At 36.2% G+C, this 17798-nt stretch overlaps 1 pseudogene; it reads right to left on the bottom strand.

Moving 5' to 3' along the window:
- Positions 1 to 453: 453 nt before the first annotated feature.
- LOC116752650 lies at positions 454 to 1514 on the bottom strand (annotated as a pseudogene).
- Positions 1515 to 17798: the final 16284 nt, after the last annotated feature.

Here is a 17798-nt window from a genome sequence, read left to right as displayed (position 1 = left end):
CATGAACTAATTTTCTTTAGAAGAATGATGTTATGTCTCATTACACCATGATTCTAGCTAACAGTTTTACAAAATTTTGAGAAAAATCTTGAAAAAGGATTCAAATATCATCCAAAACTTTGAAATTTAACATTATCAAAGGGGATGCTTCCACATTCTTACAGAGACCACTGGAGAGACAATAATTCAAAAGCTAAGAAACGATCTCAAAAGCATTTTTTCATACAGTCTTTCCTCCACAGAAAGGTATTGTTCTTACATAATCGAGTCAACTCACAAAATGGCTCTCTGTACCTGCTCTGGTGTCTTCTGCCATATCACTGCATATTTATGCATGACTGAGGTAAGAGTTTCCTGAACACTGTTATTTCGATAACATAAAGCTCTTCTGTTACCTCTGGGCTCTCAATGTCTGTTTATACAGTCAAGCCCATGGCAAATAGAAGCTCAGTATCAGCTGGTCTCTGCATAACGCCCACGTCTTCCACCGCCTCCTGGACCATAGTTTCCTCCACCGTATGATCCTCCCACGTTCCTGCTATACCACTCAGTTTTCCACTCTTCGGTAAATCGTACTTAGAAGGTTTCTGCTTATAATTTCCCAAATCATTGTAATTATGACTTCCATAATTTCTTCATTCATAGCTGTCAAAACCACCTCTGGAGGCCCCATCCAGGTCGCCATATCGAGATCCTCTACCACCATATCCTCCTCATCCTCCTCCATAACCAGGGCTAACCCCCAAATTGCCACCTCCAGATCCTCCTCCACACCCATGATAGCCATCCCCAAATGTATGTCCTCTTCCGTATCCATCAGCTCCTCCTCCAAGTTTCCTTCCTCATCCTGGTCCTGCTCCAACATTTCCACCACCACCAGGAGAGTCTCCAAAACCGACGTTGCCTCCTCTTGCACCTCTAGAACTTTGGACTCCCTGCATTTTAGGTCGAGACAAGGCCTTTCTTACTTCTGCATGATGACCATTGATGCTATGGTCTTTGCAACACAAGCTTATCCATGGGATCATGGTCACTAAAAGTAACAAATCCAAAGCCTCTTTTCTTTCTAGACTCCCTATCGGTAATTATCTCAATGGCACTGATTTTTCCATATTTCTCAAAGTAATCTCTAAGATGATGCTCTTCAGTATCTTCTTCAATTCCACCAACAAACAGCTTCTTCATGGTGACAAGAGTCCCCAGCTTTCCATAGTCCTCTCTTGGGACAGCACGTTTGGGTGCAACTGTTTTCCCATCAATGGAATGAGGTCTGGCAGCCATAGCAACATCTACCTCAGCCATGGATGAAAACGTGACAAAACCAAATCTTCCTGGTTTTGGGCTGGCAGGATGCCTTATTAACACACAGTCTATAAGGTTTCCCCGTGGCTTGTAGTAGTTCCTCAGACTTTCTTCCATGGATTCAGAGCTTAAGCCACCAATAAAGAGTTTACAGAATTTTCCTTTTCTTTCTTATTCCTCTCCAAAGGAACAGATGTTGAAGTTTTCTTCATCGCAGGCTTACTCGCTTGAGCCATTTTCCCGAAGCTGAGGGGGATGAGGGAGATCTCCAAAGACTAACGTGAACCGGAGGGTCCCGACCCCGCGGTGAGAACCGAACCTCCGCTGCTCCAGCAACAACACCTGTAGGAGCACCTCCACCGGGGATCTGGTGATGCTGCTACTGCTCTGGAGCCGCTGCCGCCCTTGAACCAATCTTGAGCAACTTTCAGTTTTTCTGCAAAATGTCGTTTTGAACCGAGTGACCTTTCCTGATCCAGTAATCAAACTTCTTATTACATTTCCTCTACATTGATTTTTTTCTGAACTTTTAATTTTCTCTGCATTGTTGTTATCTACTTTTTAAAATAAATTTATTTATTTATTTTTGGCTACGTTGGGTCTTCGTTTCTGTGCGTGGGCTTTCTCCAGTTGTGGCGAGCGGGGGCCATTCTTTGTCATGGCGTGTAGGCCTCTCCCATTGCGGAGCACAGGCTCCAGATGCGCAGGCTCAGTAGTTGTGGCTCACGGGCCCAGCCGCTCCGCGGCATGTGGGATCCTCCCAGACCAGGGCACGAACCCGTGTCCCCTGCACTGGCAGGTGGATTCTTAACCACTGCACCACCAGGGAAGCCCCTGTTATCTATTTTTGATACAGTTTTCCTCACTAAATTGGATATTCAATGAAGAGGTCACTAATGTGGACTTTAAAATTTTATACCACAATACTTACCTATTGTTTTGCCCTTACAATGAGTTCAGATATCTTTTTTGAAAGAAACTATTCAGACTACAAAAAGGATTTTTCTTTTTTGTTGTTTTGTTTTTGTTTGTGTTTTTATACAGCAAGTTCTTATTAGTCATCAATTTTATACACATCAGTGTATACATGTCAATCCCGATCGCCCAATTCAACACACCACCATCCCCACCCCCACCAACCCCTGCGGTTTTCCCCATTTGGTGTCCATACGTTTGTTCTCTACATCTGGATCTCAACTTCTGCCCTGCAAACCAGCTCATCTGTAACTTTTTAAAAAATAACTTTTTGGATTTAACATTATTTTAAAATTTTTATTATTTCTGCCTCATTAATTTTTCTTTTTATTTTAATAAGTCTTTTCTTAATTTTTATTTTTTTAAGATTTTGTACACTTTTGGAGTTTTGAAATTAAGAAACTTATTTTTAATTATACATTTCAACTGATCTAGATATTTAAGGTTCCTCTGAAAAACGTTGTAAGAAATAGATTCTGATATGTAAGGATTACAATATTTTATTAAAATTTGCATTTATGGTTTTCACTTTCCTTTTTGTCTAGAAATGTTGAAAAAAGTGGTTTTCTTTTTTTTTTTTTTATAATTTGCAATGGGAGGAGCATTTTCCCCCAGCATTTTATTATACACTATTGAATGTACAGAAGAGTTGAAAGGATTATACAGTACACATCCATTTATCCACCACTGAGATTTTATTATTCTCAACATTTTGCTAGATAAGCTTTACCATATACCTGTTCATTTATCTATTCATCCAAAACTTTAATTTATCAATTGATCTGTTTATCAACTTATCTATTCATCTATAAGTTCATCTCACTTTTTGAAGTGTTTCAAGTAAGTTTCAGACATTAGGATACATCAGCATTAAACAGTTTAACATTTATATCATTAACTAGAATTCAGTATTTGTTTAGAGTTATTATTGCTTTATTTTAGGTAATTTAACCTATAGTGAAATATACAAGCCATTAATGAGCTTTGATGAACGTTTAGATCTGTTATCCAAACACCTGTCAAGCTATAAGGCATTTCCATCACCCCAGAAAATTCCCTCATACCTCTTTACAGACAGTTTCTATTTCCAACACTTCAGAGAAAAACTCTGTGTTTATTATTTTTTACCATATATTAATTTTTGACTTATAGAACTTTACTTTTAAAACACTGCTTTTATTTTTTCACCATATATTAATTTCTGCCCATTACAGTACTTTACTTAAATGGACTAATTAATACAGTACATACTCTAATGTGTAAAGCTTCTTTCACTGAACATGATTTTTAAGGTTCATCAAAATCCTTGGCTGCATCAGTATTTTTTTTTAAATGGTGACCAGGTCTCCCATTGTATGAATATACCACAGTTTATCTATTCTCCTGATTATATATATTTGGATAATTTCCAAATTTTGGCTATTATGAAAAGAAGCTTTGAACATTTTTGTGGACGTGTTTTTACTTCTTTTGGACAAATACCCATGAGTGCAATTGTTGGGTCGTAGGGTAGCTATGTACCTCATCTTATAAGAAATTTCCATGACACAGAATATTTTATAAAATAAAATAGAGACAAACTAGATGTTATCAACATTTTAAATGTTTGTTTTCAAATGTCACCGTGAAGAAAACAAACAGGCAAGCCACAATCTAAGAAAAAAATATTTTCAAAATATCTGAGGTTTCCAAGAGATATATCTATCTAACTAATATGTCTATATGTATCTAACATATCTATGTATATAAATAGATATATCTATAAATGTATATTGATATATTTGTGTATATAGATACCTATATAACTAATGTGTCTAATATCTAATATATATTACAGCTTTACACATATGTGATAGATATATTAAAACAATAAAAATACACACAATGCAATAAAGATGGCAAATATTTGAACAGGCATTTCAAAATAGAACTATGTGAATGAAAAATAAGTATGTGAAGAAATGTTCAAATCATTAGTCATCAGCAAAATGGAAATTAAAATCCTAATTATGGGGACTTCTGATTTCTAGTTCTGCATGTAAGGGAACTTGGAAGTCATCACTCCATCCTAACAAGTAAAAAGTTGAACATGATACTTCTTGGATCCATGAAATAGGGGAGGACACAGGGCAAACCACTGCTCCCAAGATTAGAGAAACAGATAGCTGAATACAAGGAGTTGTTGAGTACCAGATTACTGCAGCAGAGACCTACAAGGAGAAACTGCCTCTGGAAGCAGTGCTGGGATAGAAAAAGCTGAACTATAATTGATAAATTGCTGGAGATAGAGTGAGGGCAACTCTGAGAGTTAAAAACATCAAGAGGAAACCAGTCATGGGGGGCTCCTACAATATTGTGAGATGTACCTCCAGGTAAGGAGTCTGACCAAATTCTGACAGTATTAAATATCAGAGAAAACACCCTTCTGCTTCTGACAGGCGAAAAAAATCATTTTGAAATATGCCAGGGCACTCAGTTCTTCCTACCAGGCCTGCCCTCAGGGGAAAATTGTTTAGTGAACCTAATACTAGCTAAAAAGATGTGTATTAAGACACATATAAGAAACTTGGAAGTTGTTACTCTCCCCTAACAACAAATGAAAAACTGAAGAAACTGAAAAATCAACAACTCTTCTTGAATTCTCAAGAGAGGGGAGGACACAGGACAAACTGCTGTTCTTAAGACTGGAGAGATAGATCAATACAGGGAGGCATGGCTTACTAGAGAATCACTAGCAGCAAGCCCGCAGGAGCCAGTGCCACAGTAGGAAAGCCTTGGCTGTAATCGATGAATCACTGGAGGTTCAGAGCAGACAGCTCTGAGAGTTAAAAACTTCAAGGGATCTAGTCTTGGGGGACTCACAATATTGTAAGATTTACCTCCAGGTGCTTGACTAGGTCCCTACAGTAAATATCAGAGAAAACTCCTCTCCTGCTTCCTGCAGGGGCAAGGGAAAAGGAACCATTTTGAAATACCCCAGAACACTCTGTTCTTCTTAACAAGGCCTGCCCTCAGAAGAAACTAGTTAAACTGGGCCTAGCATGCTGGGGAAGGGAAATACTTAACTCCAGCCCATTCTAGCCAACCTCTCCTACCTAAGGAGGGAGAAAAAAAAAACCCTGAGGCACACCTGTTAAGTTCACAGGCTAGAGGCATGGGCTCCCTAAAAGACTGATATCTAATCAAAGGACTATAAAATGCCTTCCCTCCCCACAAACCTCACCATCATATTACTAGTGGCCTGTTTACAGGCAGCTCCTCTTACTCCTCTTACCTCTTGTCTGGCTATCAAGAAAAAATATCACAAGACATACCAAAATGCAAAATATATATATATATTGAAGAGATAGAGTAAGCATCAGAACCAGACATGGCAGGGGTGTTCGAAATATCAGACTAGGATTTTAAAACAACTATGATTAATATGCTAAGGGCTCTAATGGGTAGATTGGACAGCATGCAAAAACAGATGGGTCATGTAAGCAGAGAGATGGAAATTCTAATAAAGAATCAAAAAGAAATAAGAGAAATCAAAAATACTATAATAGAAATGAATACTGCCTTTGATGGACTTATTAGTAGATGTGACACAGTTGAGGAAGGAAACTTTGAGCTACAGGATGTATCACTAGAATCCTGGAAAACCAAAAGCAAAGAGAACAAGAAAGTTGAATCAATAATTAATAACCTCCTAAAACTGAAAGTAGCAGGCCCAGATGTGTTCACTGGTGAATTCTACTAAACACTTAAGGAAGCAATTATACCAATTCTCTACAATCTCTTTCAGAGAGTAGAAGCAGAAAGATTACTTCCTAATTTATTCTATGATGCCATCATGACCCTAATACCAAAACCAGACAAAGATATAAGAAAACTGCAAACTAATGTCTTTCATGAACACTGATGCAAAAATTCTCAACAAAATATTAGCAAGTCAAATCCAATAATGTATAAAAAGATAACATACCATGACCAAGTGGGATTTAACCCATGTATGAAAGCCTGTTTCAACATTCAAAAATTAATTATTGTAATCCATCATATCAACAGGATGAAACAGAAAAATCACATGATCATATCAATAGATGCAGAAAATGCATTTGATAAAATCTAACAGCCATTCATAATAAAAATTCTCATTAAACTAAGAATAGAATATCCTCAACTTTATAAAGAATATCTACAAAAAAAATCTACAACATCATACTAGATGGTGAGAATCTCAAAGATTTCCAACTAAGGTCAGGTACAAGGCAAGGATGTTCCCTTTCAGCCCTCTTTTTCAACATCATACTGGAAGTTCTATGCAATTCAGTAAGAAAAGAAAAAAGAATGGAAAGGAAAGGAAAGGAAAGGAAAGGAAAGAAAAGGAATAAAGATTGGAAAGGAAAAAATAAAATTACTTCTTTTTGCAAATAAATTTATTTTTCTATGTGTAAAATCCAAAAGAACTGCCAAAAATCTCCTGGAACTGATAACTGATTATAACAAGGTTGCAGGATACAAAGTTAATACACAAAAGTCAAATGCTTTCCTATATATCAGGAACGAACAAATACAACTTGAAATTAAAAATACAATACCATTTACTTTAGCATCCATGAAAACCAAATACTTGAAAATAAATTTAATAAAATATGTACAAGATCTACACAAGGAAAACAAAAAAACTTTGATGAACAAAATCAAAGAGGTAAATAGAGATATATTCTATGTTCACTGAGAGGAGGACCCAATATTTTCAAAATGTCAGTTCTTCTTTACTTGATCTATAGATCCAATGCAATTTCAATCCAAATACCAGAAAGTTATTTTGTATATATTGACAAATTGATTTTAAAGTTTATGTTGGCAAAAGCCAACATAATATCGAAGGAGAAGAACAAAATTGGACTGACAATACCTGACTTCAAGACTTACTATAAAGCTACAGTAACCAATACAGTGTGGTATTGGTGACAGAATACACAAATAGATCAGTGGAACAGAATAGGGAGCCCAGATATAGACCCCCATAAAAATAGTAAACTGATATTTGATAAAGGAGCAAAGGCAACACAATGGAGCAAAGATAGTTTTTACAAGAAATATTGCTGGAACAACTGGACATCTACATCCAAAAAAAAAGAAAAAAGGAATCTAGATATAAACTTTACACCCTTAACAAACACTAACTCAAAATGAATCACAGATCTAAATCTAAAATGCAAAACTATAAAACTCCTAGAGGATAACAAAGATGAAAACCTAGATGACTTTGGGTGGCAATGACTTTTTAGATACAACACCAAAGGTATGATCAATGAAAGAAGTAATTGATAAGCTGGCTTCATTAAAATTACAAACTTCTGCTCTGTAAAAGACAATGTCAAGAGAATGAAAAGACAAGACACAGACTGGGAGAAAATATATGCAAAAACACATCTAATAAAGTACTGTTATCTAAAATATGCAAAGAAATCTTAAGCTAAATAATAAGAAAACAAACAACTCGATTCAAATTGTGCCAAAGACACTTGACAGACACTTCACAAGAGAAGATATACAGATGGCAAATAAGCACATGTAAAAATGCTTCACATCATATGTCATCAGGGAAATGCAAATTTAAACAACCATGAAATACCACTTCACACTTATTAAAATGGCCAGAATATGGAATACTGAAAAACTAAATGTTGGTGAGGATGTGGAGCAACAGGAACTCCTATGCATTGCTGGTGAGAATGGAAAATGGCACAGCCACTTTGAAAGTCAATGTGACAGTTTCTTACAAAAGTATATCTTTACCATATGATATAGCAATCATGCTCCTTGGTATTTACCCCCCAAAGTTCAAAAGTTATGTCCACACAAAAACCTGAACACGTATGTTTATGGCAGCTTTATTCATAATTGCCAAAACTTAGAAGCAATCAAGATGTCCTTCAGTGGGTGAATGGATAAATAAACTTTGGAACATTCAGACAATGGAATATCATTTAGTGTTAAGAAGAACTGACACGTGAAAAGACAGGGAGGAATCTTAAATGCATATAAGTGAAAGAAGCCAATCTGAAAAGGCTACATATTGTATGATTCCAACAATATGACATTCTGGAAAGGGAAAACAATGGAGAAAATTTTTTAAAAATCAGTGGTTGGCAGGGGTTGGGTGGAGGAGGAATGAAAAAATGGATCACAGAAGATTTTTAGGACATTTAAAATACTCTGTATGATACCATAATAATGTATACAGTATATATTTGCCCCAACCCACAGACTGTGCAACATCAAGAATGAACCATAACGCAATATATGGACTTTGGGTGATTATGATATGTTGATGTAGGTTCATTAATTGTAACAAACGTACCACTCTAGTAGGAAATGTTGATAATAGGGGAAACCATGTATGTGTGGAGGCAGGGAATGTACGGAAAATATCTGTACCTTCCTCTCAATTTTTCTGTGAATCTAAAACTGCTCTCAAAAAAACACTGTCAATTTTTTTAAGGCATTTAAAAGACAAAGGAAAAGAAATAATGGGATACCAAGACACACCCACCATAATAAGTAACTCATTAAAAACTGAAAATAGTGTTGGAAAGATTTGGAGAAACTGAAACCTCATACATAGTATAATTTTTACTTCCTGTTTCTCAGAGTTTAGTAATTAGGTGTATATATAGTTCTGATTTTATGATTTCTTGGTAACATAACATTATGAATATCTATTTTATGTAATATTATTTTTATTATTATGAAGCATTCTTCAACTCTTAATACACTTCTATTAATAGTTTGTCTTTCTCATACATTATTTGTCTTTAAATAAAATTTAGCTTTTGCTTTTTTATTATTAGTGTTTCTATGCTAAATCTATTTTTTCATTCTTTAAGTGTCAACTTATCTGCATCTTTATTTCTTGCAGACAGATTATATTTGGAACATGTTTTTACATTCATTATGATGATCTCTGTCTTTTAATTGGTGACTTTAGTCCATTTAACTTTAATGTAATTATTCATATGATTGAAATTAGGTATACCATTTTTCTAATGCTTTCTATTTTTCCCATCTGTCTAAAAATATGTTCTGTTCCTTCTATTCTGTAACTTTTTTGTGCTTATTGTATAGTTTTTATAATTCAACGTAATGCTTCTTTTTTTTTTAGATTTACCTTTTTTATTTTATTTTCAGAATGGTTGCTCTAGGGTTGCTCTATCTTATCATAGTCTATTTAAAGTTAATGTAACATCACTTTGTACATAAAGTAAGAATTTGGAAATAAATATTTTACTTCCCTCCTACATTAAGCTATTTTATATGTATTATATATACATATATTATAAATTACACAACACAGTGTTATAATTTTTGCTTTAAACTGTTATAAGCAATAGATTCAATGCAATCAATCCCTATGAAAAACCATTTTTTTTGAATTAATATAAAAACTCATCCTAAAATTCATGTAGAATCTCAAGGGATCTTGTTTGTTTGTTTGTTTTTCAAAATTCATTTAATCTATTAATGAGGGAAGCATTAGGATTATAATACTGGTTCAAGAATTGGAGAAATTGGGGACTTCCCTGGTGGTCCAGTGGTAAAAAATCCATCTTACAATGCAGGGGACACAGGTTCGATCCCTGGTCAGGGAACTAAGATTCTACATGCTGTGGGGCAACTAAGTCCATGCACCACAACTACTGAGCTTGAACTCCTCAACTAGAGAGCCTGTGTGCCACAAACTACAGAGCCCACATGCTCTGGAACCCGTGTGCCACAACTACAGAGCCCACATGCCCTGGAGCCTGCACGACACAACTAGAGGAGAAAATCTGCACACCACAACTAGAGAGAAGCCCATGCGTCGCAACGAAAGATCCCATATGCCTCAACGAAGATCCTGCATGCCACTACTAAGACTTGATGCAGCCAAAAATAAATAAATAATAAATAAATATTAAAAAAAAGAATTGGAGAGACTGAATATATAGCAAAAGAAAGAAAGAAAGAGAGAAGGAAAGAAAGAAAAGAAAGAAAGAAATGTCTCTTTGGAATTATATTTTCTACTGGAAAAAATAATTTGCATTTTTATCAGACAAAAATCTACCAGTTAACTGGTAGTTTCGCAGAGTTTACTACTAATCAATACTAAATAGTAAGTCAAAGGTACACTCTGTTAGAGAATGAACAATCTGTGGTCTGCAATTAGCTAAAGCCCCAGTATAATGTTGCAAGGACACATAGCGTTCTTTTTGCGTAATTTTCACGTTGGGGATAATTGTTCTTAACAGGATTTAGGGCAAATTACCTCAAATCTCTGTGAACTTCAATACCTTTACTTTTTTAAATTAATTTTTATTGGAGTATAGTTGCTTCACAATGTTGCATTAGTTTCTGCTGTACAGCAAAGTGAATTAGCCCTAAATATACATATATCCCCTCTTTTTTGAATTTCCTTCCCATTTAGGTTACAACAGAGCATTGAGTCAAGTTCCCTGTGCTATACAGTAGGTTCTCATTAGTTATCTATTTTATACATAGTAGTGTATATATGTCAATCCCATTCTCCCAATTCATCCCACCCCTCCTTTCCCCCAGTATCCGTATGTCCGTTCTATACATTTGTGTCTCTATTTCTGCTTTGCAAATAAGTTCATCTGTACACCATTTCTAGATTCCACATATAAGTGATATTATACAATATTTGTTTTTCTCTTTCTGACTCACTTCACTCTATATGACAGTCTCTAGGTCCATGCATATCTCTGCAAATTTCACACTTTTGTTCCTTTTTATGGTTGAGTAATATTCCATTGTATATATATATATACCACATCTTCATTATCCATTCTTCTGTTGATGGACATTTAGGTTGCTTCCATGCCCTGGCTATTGTAAATAGTGCTGCAATGAACTGTGGGGTGCATGTATCTTTTTGAATTACGGTTTTCTCTAGGTATATGCCCAGGAGTGGAATTGCTGGGTAATATGGTAATTCTATTTTTAGTTTTTTAATAAACCTTCATACTGTTCTCCATAGTGGCTGTATCAATTGACATTACACTAACAGTGTAAGAGGGTTCCCTTTTCTCCACATCCTCTCCAACATTTATTGTATGTAGATTTTTTTTATGATGGCCATTCTGACTGCTGTGAGGTGATACCTCATTGTAATTTTGATGTGCATTTCTCTAATAATTAGTGATGTTGACCATCTTTTCATGTGTTCATTGGCCATCTGTATGTCTTCTTTGGAGAAATGTCTATTTAGGTCTTCTGCCCACTTTTTGATTGGGTTGTTTTGATATTGAGTGGCATGAGCTATTTGTATATTTCAGAGATTAATCCCTTGCCAGTTGCTTCATTTGCAAAGATTTTCTCCTATTCTGAGGGTTGCCTTTTCATCTTGCTTATGGTTTCCTTTGCTGTGCAAAAGCTTTTAAGTTTCATTAGGTCCCATTTGTTTATTTTTCTTTTTATTTTCATTACTCTAGGACGTGGATCAAAAAAGATCTTGCTGTGATTTCCGTCAAAGAGTGTTATAACTATGGTTTCCTCTAAGAGTTTTATAGTGTCTGGCCTTACATGTAGGTCTTTAATCTATTTTGAGTTTATTTTTGTGTATGGTGTTGGGGAGTTTTCTAATTTCATTCTTTTACATGTAGCTGTCCAGTTTTCCCAGCACCACTTATTGAAGAGACTATCTTTTCTCCATTGTATATTTTTGCCTCCTTTGTCATAGATTAGGTGACCATAGGTGTGTGGCTTTATCTCTGGGCTTTCTATCCTGTTCCATTGATCTATGTTTCTGTTTTTGTGCCAGTACCATACTGTCTTAATTACTGTAGCTTTCTAGTATAGTCTGAAGTCGGGGAACCTGATTCATCCAGCTCCACTTTTCTGTCTCAAGATTGCTTTACTATTCGGGGTCCTTTGTATTTCCATACAAATTATAAAATTTTTTGTTGTAACTCTGTAAAAAAATGCCATTGGTAATTTGACAGGGATTGCATTGAATCTGTAGATTGCTTTGGGTAGCATAGTCATTTTCAAAATATGGATTCTTCCAATCCAATAACATGGTATATCTCTGCATCTGTTAGTGTCATCTTTGATTTCTTTTATCAGTATCCTACAGTTTTCTGAGTACAGGTCTTTGGTCTCCTTAGGTAGGTTTATTCTTAAGTATTTTATTCTTTTTTCTGCAATGGCAAATGGGATTGTTTCCTTAATTTCTCTTTCTGATCTTTCATAGTTGGTGTATAGGAATGCAATAGATTTCTGTGTATTAATTTTATATCCTGCAACTTTACTGAATTCATAGATTAGCTCTAGTAGTTTTCTGGTGGCATCTTTAGGACTTTCTATGTATAGTATCATGTTATCTGCAAAGCGTGACAGTTGTATTTCTTTTCTGATTTGGATTCCTTTTCTTTCTTTTTCTTCTCTGACTGCCATGACTAGGACTTCCAAAACTATGTTGAATAAAAGTGGAGAGAGTGGACATCCTTGTCCTGATCTTAGAGGAAATACTTTCAGTTTTTCACCACTGAGAATGATGTTTGTTATATATGGCTTTTATTATGTTGAGGTAGGTTCCTTCTGTGCCCACTTTCTGGAGAGTTTTTATCATAAATGGGTGTTGAATTTTGTCAAATCTTTTACTGCATCTATTTAAATGATCATATAGTTTTTATTCTTCAGTTTGTTAATATGGTGTATCACATCAATTGATTTGCGTATGCTGAAGAATCCTTGCATCCCTGCTATAAATCCCACTTGATCATGGTGTATGAGCCTTTTAATGTGTTGTTGCATTCAGTTTGCTAGTATTTTGTTGAGTATTTTTGCATGTATGTTCATCAGTGATATTGGACTGTAAATTTCTTCTGTTTTGATTTCTTTGTATGGTTTTGGTTATCAGGGTGATGGTGGCCTTGTAGAATGAGCTTGGGAGTGTTTCTCCCTCTGCAACTTTTTGGAAGAGTTTAAGAAAGATAGGTGTTAGCTCTTCTCTAAATGTTTCATAGAATTCACCTGTGAAGCCATCTGGTCTTTGAGTTTTGTTTGCTGGAAGACTTTTAATCACAGTTTCAATTTTATTACTTGTGATTGGTCTGTTCATATTTTCTATTTCTTCCTGGTTCAGTCTTGGAAGGTTGTAACTTTCTAAGAATTTGTCCATTTCTTCCAGTTGTCCATTTTTTTGGCATATGGTTGCTTGTAATAGTCTCTTATGATCCTTTGTATTCCTGTGGTGTCAGTTGTAACTTTTCCTTTTTCATTTCTAATTTTATTGATTTGAGTCCTCTCCCTTTTTTCCTTTCTTTACTTGTCTGGCTAAAGGTTTATCAATTTTATTTATCTTCTCAAGAAACCAGCTTTTAGTCTCGTTGATCTTTGCTACTGTTTTCTTTGTTTCTATTTCATATTTCTGCTCTGATTTTTATGATTTCTTTCTTTCTACTAACTTTGGGTCTTGTTTGTTCTTCTTTCTCTAGTTGCTTTAGGTGTAAGGTTAGGTTGTTTATTGGAGATTTTTCTTATTTCTTGAGGTGGGATTGTATTGCTATAAACTTCCCTCTTAGAACTGCTTTGACTGCATCCCATAGGTTTTGGGTCATCGTGTTTTCATTGTCATTTGTCTCTAGGTATTTTTTGATTTCCTCTTTGAGTTTTTCAATGATCCCTCGTTTATCGTTTAGCATATTCTTTAGCCTCCATGTGTTTGTGTTTTTTAGGTTTTTTTTTTTTCTGTAATTGATTTCTAATCCATAGCATTGTAGCCTGAAAAGATGCTTGATACAATTTCAATTTTGTTAAATGTACCAAGGCTTGATTTGTGAACCAAGATGTGATCCATCCTGGAAAATGTTCCATGTGCACTCAAGAAGAAAGTGTATTCTGCTGCTTTCAGATGCAATGTCCTATAAATATCAATTAAGTCTATCTGTTCTAATGTGTCATTTCAGGCTTGTGCTTCCTTACTAATTTTCTGTCTGGATCATATGTCCATTGGTGTAAGTGGTGTGTTAAAGTCCCCCACTATTACTTTTGTACTGTCAATTTCCCTGTTTATGACTGTTAGCATTAGCACTATGTATTGAGGTGCTCCTATGTTGGGTACATAAATATTTACAATTGTTATATCTTCTTGTATTGATCCCTTGATCATTATGTAGTGTCCTTCCTTGTGTCTTGTAACAGACTTTATTTTAAAGTCTATTTAGTCTAATATGATTATTGCTACTCCAGCTTTCTTTTGATATTGCATGGAATATCTTTTTCCATTCCCCTCACTTTCAGTCTGTATGTGTCCCTAGGTGTGAAGTGGGCCTCTTGTAGACAGCATATATATGGGTCTTGTTTTTGTATCCATTCAGCCAGTCTGTGACTCATGGTTGGAGCATTTAATCCATTTACATTTAAGGTAGTTATCAATATGTATGTTCCTCTTACTATTTTCTTAAGTGTTTTGGGTTCCTTTTTGTAGGTCTTTTTCTTCTCTTGTGTTTCCCACCTAAAGAAGTTCCTTTAGCATTTTTTGTAAAGCTATTTTGGTAGTGCTGAATTCTCTTAGCTTTTGTTTTCTGTAATGCTTTTGATTTCTTTGTTGAATCTGAATGAGATCCTTGCTGGGTAGAGTAATCTTGGTTGTAGGTTTTTCCCTTGCATCACTTTAAATATATCTTGCCACTCCCTTCTGACTTTCAGAGTTTCTGATAAAAAATCAGCTGATAACCTTATGGGGATTCCCTTGTATGTTATTTGGTGCTTTTCCCTTGCTGCTTTTAATATTTTTTCTATGTATTTAATTTTTGTTTAATATGAGTCTTGGCATGTTTCTGCTTGGGTTTACCCTGTGTGGGACTCTGTGCTTCTTGGACTTTGTTGACTATTTCCTTTCCTATGTTAGGGAAGTTTTTGACTATAATCTCTTCAAATATTTTCTCAGACCCTTGCCCTTTCTCTTCTTCTTGAACCCCTATAATTCGAATGTCAGTGTGCTTAATGTTGTCCCAGAGGTCTCTGATCCTGTCCTCATTTCTTGTCATTCTTTTTTCTTCATTCTGCTCCTTGGCAGCTATTTCCACCATTCTACCTTCCAGCTCACTTATCTGTTCTTCTGCCTCAGTTATTCTGCTATTGATTCCATCTAGTGTATTTTTCATTTCTGTTATTGTGTTGTTCATCACTGATTCTTTATTTCTTCTAGGTCCTTTTTAAACATTTTTTTGTATCTTCTTAATCCGTTCCTCCATTCTAATTCTGAGATCTTAGATCATCTTTACTGTCATTACTCTGAATTCTCTTTCAGGAAGATTGCCTATTTCCTCTTAATTTATTTAGTCTTGTGGGATTTTACCTTCCTCCTTCGTCTTCAACATATTTCTCTGTCATCTCATTTTGTCTAACCTACTGTGTTTATGGACTCCCTTCCGGAGGCTGCAGGGTCATAATTCCTCTTGCTTCTGTTTTCTGCTCCCTGGTGAGTGAGTTTGGTCCAGGAGCTTGTGTAGGCTTCCTGGAGGGAGGGACTGTTGTCTGCACTCTGGTAGGTGGAGCTGAGTCTTTTCCCTCTGATCTGGAGGGCCACATCAGGTGGTGTGTTTTGGGATGTCTGTGAGCTTAGTATGACTTTAGGAAGCCTGTCTGCTATTGGATGGGGATGTGTTCCTATCTTGCTGGTTGTTTGGCATGACACATCTAGCACTGGAGCCTGCAGGCAGCTGGGTGGAGGTGGTTCATGGTATTGAGATGGATACCTCCAGGAGAGCACAAGCTGATTAATCGTCCATGTGCCTGGGAATTCTCTGGTGGTCCAGCATCCTGGAATCAGCACTCCCATCCTGGAGGCCCAGGCTCGACTTCTGGCTGGGACAAAAAGAGCCCACCAGTTTCACAGTGTGGCCAGAGAAAAAAGAAAGAAAATAAAGAAGAAAAGAAAACCAACAGGCAAACAAAACCCAAGACGAATAACAAAGAGAAAAACAAACACACAGTAGCAACAACACATACACAGAACAAATAAAGAAAAAAGAGAAGAAAACAAATAAACAGATACAGCAAATCTAAGACTCATGATGACAACAAAACCAAACTAACAGAAACAAGGAAGCAGATAGAAAAGAAAAAAGAAAAGAAAAATAGTTTAACCCCTCAAAAAACAAAAAAACAAGAGAACAAACAAACAAAAGAATTTTAAAAATGAATGAATGAATTCTCTGGCATTCCACTCTCTTGGAATCGGTGCTCTTACCCCAGAGGCTAAGGCCCGACCCCTGGCCCAGGAACCAAGACCCCATAAGCTGTGTGGCACAGCAAAAAAAAAAGAAAAAAGAAAACCAATAAAACCCAAGACAAATGATAAAAGTAAAACCGAAGAAAAAATAAAAAAATAAAAGAACAATCTAACAAACAAAAGAACCCAAAACAAAAACTAACAAAAAACAGTAAGTAATCTAAAATAAAAGCAAAGAAAACACAAAGCAAACATACAAAAATTATCAAAATAAAGGAAAAACACAAAACAAAGAACAAAAACAATAACAAGACTAAAACACAAAACAACAAAAAAGCAAAGTAAAAATAGAAAAAAATTATTAATTAAAAAAAATAAATAAAAAGAGGGGCTTCCCTGCTGGCGCAGTGGTTGAGAGTCTGCCTGCCGATGCAGGGGACACGGGTTCATGCCCTGGTCCGGGAAGATCCCACATGCCGTGGAGCGGCTAGGCCTGTGAGCCATGGCCACTGAGCCTGCGCGTCTGGAGCCTGTGCTCCGCAACAGGAGAGGCCACAACAGTGAGAGGACCACGCACCACAAAAAATAATAATAATAAAAAATAAAAAACAAAGAGAAAAGAAAAATAAGTAAAAAATAAAAAGTAATAAAAAAAACAAAATCAACAACAGGGGACTTCCCTTGTGGCACAGTGGTTAAGAATCTGCCTGCCAATGACCAGGGCACACAGGTTTGAGCCCTGGTCCAGGAAGATCTTACATGCCGTGGAGCAACTAAGCCTGTGTATCACAACTACTGAGCCCGCGTGCTGCAACTACTGAAGCCCGTGTGCCTAGAACCTGTGCTCCACAACAACAGAAGCCACCGCAATGAAGAGCCCATGCACCACAATGAAGAGTAGCTCCCACTCACCACAACTAGGGAAAGCCTGCATGCAGCAACAAAGACCCAACGCAGCCAAAAAAAAAAAAAAAAAAAAAAAAAAGAAACAGAACAAAACAAAGAACAAAAAGAAAAAACTAGTAATAATCATAGTTTTCTGAGGCCTGTGCTGTCAGTGTCCTTGTCCCCTCAGTGAGCCACAGCCCACCCCTGCCTCCCCAGGAGGCCCTCTAATACCCCTAGGTAGGTCTCTGGACCCAGTGTGGGCACTGTGGGGACAGTTCAGACACTGAGCTGGCCCAACTCCTGTGTGTACTTGTCCCCAAAGTCCACAGCTGCTAAAGTTAGGCTGGTCTCAGTTGTGGGAGTACTCATTGTCCATTCAGATATTCCACAGATGCAGAGT

The sequence above is a fragment of the Phocoena sinus genome, chromosome 4 (assembly GCF_008692025.1).
Source record: "Phocoena sinus isolate mPhoSin1 chromosome 4, mPhoSin1.pri, whole genome shotgun sequence".
Taxonomy (NCBI): domain Eukaryota; kingdom Metazoa; phylum Chordata; class Mammalia; order Artiodactyla; family Phocoenidae; genus Phocoena; species Phocoena sinus.
Note: the sequence above shows the minus strand (reverse complement) of the source record. Positions and strands in the feature narration are given on the sequence as shown.